This window comes from Crassostrea angulata, chromosome 2, assembly GCF_025612915.1.
Source record: "Crassostrea angulata isolate pt1a10 chromosome 2, ASM2561291v2, whole genome shotgun sequence".
In the NCBI taxonomy this organism is placed as follows: Eukaryota; Metazoa; Mollusca; class Bivalvia; order Ostreida; family Ostreidae; genus Magallana; species Magallana angulata.
In genome coordinates, this window is record NC_069112.1 from 43,775,105 (window position 1) to 43,780,928 (window position 5,824).

Sequence of the window (5,824 nt, forward strand, 5' to 3'; positions counted from 1 at the left end):
CTGTTAGTTTTTAAGAAAGGACAAGCACAAAACTCTTACCCTCACCCCCTTCTTAATAAACAAATACTCAAACAACAATACATGAACAAAAATGTAAATTCATAGATTTTGAGTGTTGATCACAACAACAAATACATAGATTTTCAAACATTTATTATTCATTTTTCAAGGGAATATTGAAAAAATAACTCATAGTCAGGAAACTGTTAACAAATAAATAATGGTTTAAATAAATAATATTTGCATATGACCATTAATTTTGACTGTTTAAGTTTTAAATATCATTGCTAATAATTTTCAATCCTTAGCTCAGATTCAACATATAAATACATGTAGTAAGATTAGGTTTGTATATGTATAATTAACATGTATAATCATGTTGATATTTCTGTTTGGAGGTTATCAATGCACATAATTGTTTTCCTCATACAAAATTATGCCGATGGTCTCCACATAGGAAAAGCTGGGTAACAGGCAGGAACATAGGGAGGTAGAACCAGCCAATTCACCAATTGATACAGATGGTCTCACGCATAAGCCTACAAAGTTTAACATACCGGTATTAACATTATATATTTTAGCACTTGCACTTTACAACAGTATAAACTAAACAATGTCAAATGACATAAAATGAACTTTCACCCTGAGAAATCTTTTTTGATAAAATACAACCCTATGAGCAAAGAGTTACATGTAGCCTCTGTGAAAAAACACACCGTTACATAGAAGAATAATTGGAAATGCCACTTGGACATTTACATGTACATATATTTTATGTTCTTTCTTCCTAAATTTTGATTTCTTTATATATTAAATATAAATATATATTATTATTAACATTACAGATTTTCTTGTGGCAATTAACAAATGTTCCCAATATACTAAATAAAATCAAGAGAACTTAATACTCCAAGATGACTTAGATATAAATGTTTACAATAGCAGAAAGAACCCCCCCCCCCCCCCCCCCCTATTAAAACAATCTTTACCGTCAAGGGATAATGCTAAGCAATCAATGTTTGCGATATAGTGCATACTCTCAAAGCAAGTTTAATTACATTTCCAGCAGAATGAAAACACACAAATACATGCAGTGTAGTCTCCACCCACAGAAAATATATATGTAAGGCACTGTATTTTTAAATCTTACCAAAAACATGTTAAATGCAATTGGATAAATTCAACTTAGGGGCTGAAGCAGTTGATTGTAATGAGTCACTGGAGCATACATCATATGGAATCAAACACCATGACACGGGTACCCCGCATCTTTCACCTCTTCTACACAACACAAGTAGTATAGGAGTCTACAAATGAAATACATGTATAAGGTACAGCGTAAATGAAATCATAAAAATTACCAGTTATTTAGACTTGAACTCAAATTTTATGCAGCGATACAAGTAATAGTTGATTAGTATGAAGTCTTTGAGGCTAGCGATCAGCTAATAAAGGTGTGAAAAACAAAAAATAGCACCTCTTATTTTGAAACCTCAAGGCTATCACTCTTTTTCTTTCTAGATTATGTATTCTGGTCAATTAAAACAAATAAAGTCAAAATTTTACAGTGCACTACATAAAAGCTTTGAATCGACATAGCCGCCTTAACTTCAGATAAGTCTCAACGAAATGTTTTGACTGACCCCTGTCATTGAAAGCAGGGTGTAAAGTAATTGCATGATGCGATTTGAATGAAGGGGATGACAATCTAGTTGTAGCTATTAACAATGTAATGTTACCTAACAAAGATAACTGTATTGCTTTCAAAAAAATCTTTAATTGTCTGCAAGGACAGTCAATGCGCCTGACAAATAATTTCTTTTTAAAATTGTTCTGATAATTTAAACATGTTAAAAAACCTGATCATGTTGATATTTAAGATGACACGGGTACCCCGCACCTTTCATTTAAAATTGTTCTGATAAATTAAACATGTTAAACAACCTGCATGATCATGTTGATAGTTAAGACTGGTCAGCAAAACAATACAATATTAGAGACTCAGAGGTAATAATTCTCACAACAATTAACCTATCTTGTATCATCTTTTTTTTTATTCTAGACCATAATTTTACATATACTGGTAATATAAATTATGACACACTGTTATATTGAAATTAATTCTAAATAAATATTAAGACTATTTAATTTCAATGTAAACAAGCTAAGCAGTGACATTTTCATTTGAAGCCACATGGATCAGCAGTCAGGCTTCAGGATCATGAAGCAATCTTAGACTTAAGTCAAAAATTGTACACTGTCTTAACGCCTCTAGATTGAAATCACTGACAAAATTGAAATGCTACTAACATTGTCTTGATATAGATTTGTCAATTACAAATTTTAATCGATATTTTATGATGAACAATAATATTATGGTTGCCTGAAATTTTGACTTAGTCTAATATTCCTTCATGATCCTGAAGCCTGAAGTGATACTTTAAGGCAATTTGTCAGAGTAAAAATGATTTCTTTTAATTAATTGGTACACATGCAAAAATTAAAATATTGATTATATACCAGTCCATGTAAATATACCAACACAGTCTAAAACAGTGGCACTACTTATCATCTACATTGATACATGTAAGGCGTCGCTGATAAATAATCAATGTGGAACTGGAAGGTTGTGCATTCAGGTAAAATCTGATGTCATGGGGAAAAGCTGATAAATCGCCATCGACATTTAGAGTCTTGGTAAAATGGGTAGGCAAACCCGGGCCGGGGCAAAATAAAAGCCGGGGCAGATCGATATTTTTCAATTTTCTTTGTTAATAATCAACCAATCTACTTGAAATTTTCAGGATATGTTACCAATTGATATAACTGTATTCGCTGTAAATGTTTATGCACAACCATGTATATTAGGAAATTAATCGACGATTGTTGATTTCCAAGTTGGTAAAATGGGTAGGCAAACCCGGGTCGACATTTTACGGTTTTGTGGACTTATTTAAGACAAAACTGAACATTTCACGTTTAATTCCGGTAAAACATATAAAATACTTATAAGAAGTAGTCATTTATTGAACGGAAAATAATTATTCTTCGATAAATAACAGTTTTAAGGAAAAACCGGGTCACTAAAACCGGATCCGACCACCCGGGAAAAACTTGATAATTCCGTAATAGTTGCGTGTCTATGTTATCCCACATGGATATTATCTATGTTTTATTAACGTTACTTTTCATTACAATAATTTACATAATTTGAGAATAAAGATCACAGATACTGTGCCTAGCTTTAATATTATTCTATAATGAGTTGAGTGCTTTTCAAAAAACCTTTATAAAGCTTCCACAAAACTTACTTTTCTCATTCAGTACATGGACATCAATCTGATGTCTATTCTGTAGTTTTTTTTAAAAGTAGGTATGAATTATAAAATGTGTATTTTCTTTGAATAAATAAATGTTGTATATATCTTGACTTTTCATCTCATCGGGCAGGAAATAATGAATTGATATGCTGTATTTGTCGCGGTATGGGGATGCAATTTTATTATATTAATTAAATGATAATTAATGTTGTAAAATAATTATATTTTGTTAAATAGACGGCATATTGATTGCTTAAAAAAATAAATTACCAACAAAACAAAACACGAAAAAATCCACGAAAATCCCAGCATGCGTTCATATTATCACAGCTCTATTAAATAATTAGTGATATATAAAATTTACAAAAAACAAAATTTAATAATAAAAAAAAATAGTGGTTTTAATATTTATTGAAAGTTAAAATTAATGTGTAACACCAATTACTTACCTTTTCAATTTAATAAATTATATAGGCTCTAATGAGGATACCTCCTTGTGCTTAGAGCTGGGCAATGTCACAATATTTGTGATATCTACATCCTCATAATTTCGGAATTTTTAAGTTTGTCCCGGGTGATCGGATCCGGTTTTAATGACCCGGTTTTTCTTAAAAACTGTTATTAATTGAAGAATTTTTACTTTCCGTTCAATAAATGACTATTACTTATTAGTATTTCATATGTTTTACTGGGATTAAACGTGAAATGTTCAGTTTTGTCTTAAATAAGTCCACAAAACCGTAAAATGTCGACCCGGGTTTGCCTACCCATTTTACCAACTTGAAAATCAACAATCGTCGATAAATTTCTAAATACAAATTGTTTTGCAGAAATATTTACAGCGGATACAGTTATACTGATTGTTGACATATCCTGAAAATTTCAAGTAGATTGGTTGATTATTAACAAAGAAAATTGAAAAATATCGATCTGCCCCGGCTTTTATTTTGCCCCGGCCCGGGTTTGCCTACCCATTTTACCAAGACTCCGACATTTATTTGTCCAAGACGTTTTCAACAAGTTGGATTTAAATACTCTTTAAATATTTTTTAAAATAATAAGTTATATGCAATTAAAGTATAGATATACATAATCATTTGTGTAACAAAATGACATGCTAGTTCTTTGAAAAGTAATAAAACTTCATAATTATTTACAACATGTGGTCGTATGAAAACACATATCGATCCGTACATCACTTTGTTGTTTCAGCACACAATAAGTACTGCGTTTACATTCTTTATCATACTGTTTGCGTTAGTTTATGAAATGATTTGACCAATACTTACCATATCTCCTGCATAGTTCGACATCCACACGCACAGTATCAATCCACAACATGATCTCGGCGCACATGTTTACATCCATGCCTGCCATTTTGCTACCAGCTAAAAATAGTCGACACGTCACGGATCGATACAAGCGTCGGAAGGGAGCGGATCGGAACCAAACGACAATTAATGTTTTCATTGAAAATAAGTAAATAAAGATCATTATTGCACAATGAGGGTTTTAATATTTGATTTAACTCTCTTCAACAAGAAATTAAATCCAAAAACTAATCAACTACCATTAATAGATGCTATTTACGTTAAATTACATATCTAATGAATATTCATGAGTTCAAAGTTGATCAAAATAAGCCCCGCCTCCAAATTCCAGCCTTAACTGTGCTGCGTGGACATCATATTCATGCATTAAGTTTTTAACAAATTCGTAGTATGGGAGCAGAAAAGAAGATATTCAAGAAGATAATTAGATATACACAAACCTGCACCTGGGCACACGACACAACTGTTGTGTATATCTTGTATATTTTGTGTTAGTTCCAGGGGTTTTCTTAAGTTAGACAAACAATAGACTCTAATTAAATATACACAAACGAACAAAACTATGTCTAGACAAACAAAGCAGTAATATCCTGCCCGATATAACAAAGACAGTTGAGAGTCTTGTATCTAGCAGATCTAGAGTTAGACCTAGAAATATTGAAAATTGAAAAATGAAATACAAACTTTAAACCGATTATCAAATTAAATGATGCATTTTTGGTTCATTATCTTTATTTTGTTTAATAACCAGATGAACTGAGAGAGAGAGAGAGAGAGAGAGAGAGAGAGAGAGAGAGAGAGAGAGAGAAATTTCACCGATTAATTTATAATAGGAAACAAACATACTTGAATTAGTTTTATGCACATATTAAGATACAGAGACTGCGCTCATCCCTACAATAATTTTGAAACCCCCAAAAAATTATAAAGAATTTTATAACGGCAATCTGTGGAGAGAGAGAGAGAGAGAGAGAGAGAGAGAGAGAGAGAGAGAGAGAGAGAATTTATAACTATATACCTGCATTAAACCCACTTTTTGTCCAACTTCTTTTTTGATGTGCTATTTATCATTTCACAAGTCAAGTCTAAACTTCTGTCTAAAATATTAATACAAATGCAAGTAACCACAATCAGACCTTTTAAAATTTTGCAAATTAAGAAGTGGAAAACCAT

The 5,824-nt window shown here is 31.5% G+C and overlaps 1 long non-coding RNA gene across 3 annotated transcripts; it reads right to left on the minus strand.

Annotated features, from left to right (window-relative positions):
* Positions 1-323: 323 nt before the first annotated feature.
* LOC128172497 (uncharacterized) lies at positions 324-4,719 on the minus strand. Of its 3 annotated transcripts, none has more exons than XR_008242259.1 (3): positions 4,610-4,719; positions 1,151-1,307; positions 324-539 (listed from the first exon to the last, which is right to left on the minus strand). It is a non-coding gene; the product is annotated as an uncharacterized LOC128172497 (long non-coding RNA). The 3 variants fall into 3 exon arrangements; XR_008242260.1 differs by lacking the exon at positions 4,610-4,719 and adding an exon at positions 2,521-2,616; XR_008242261.1 differs by lacking the exon at positions 4,610-4,719 and adding an exon at positions 2,543-2,609.
* Between the last annotated feature and the right edge of the window lie 1,105 nt (positions 4,720-5,824).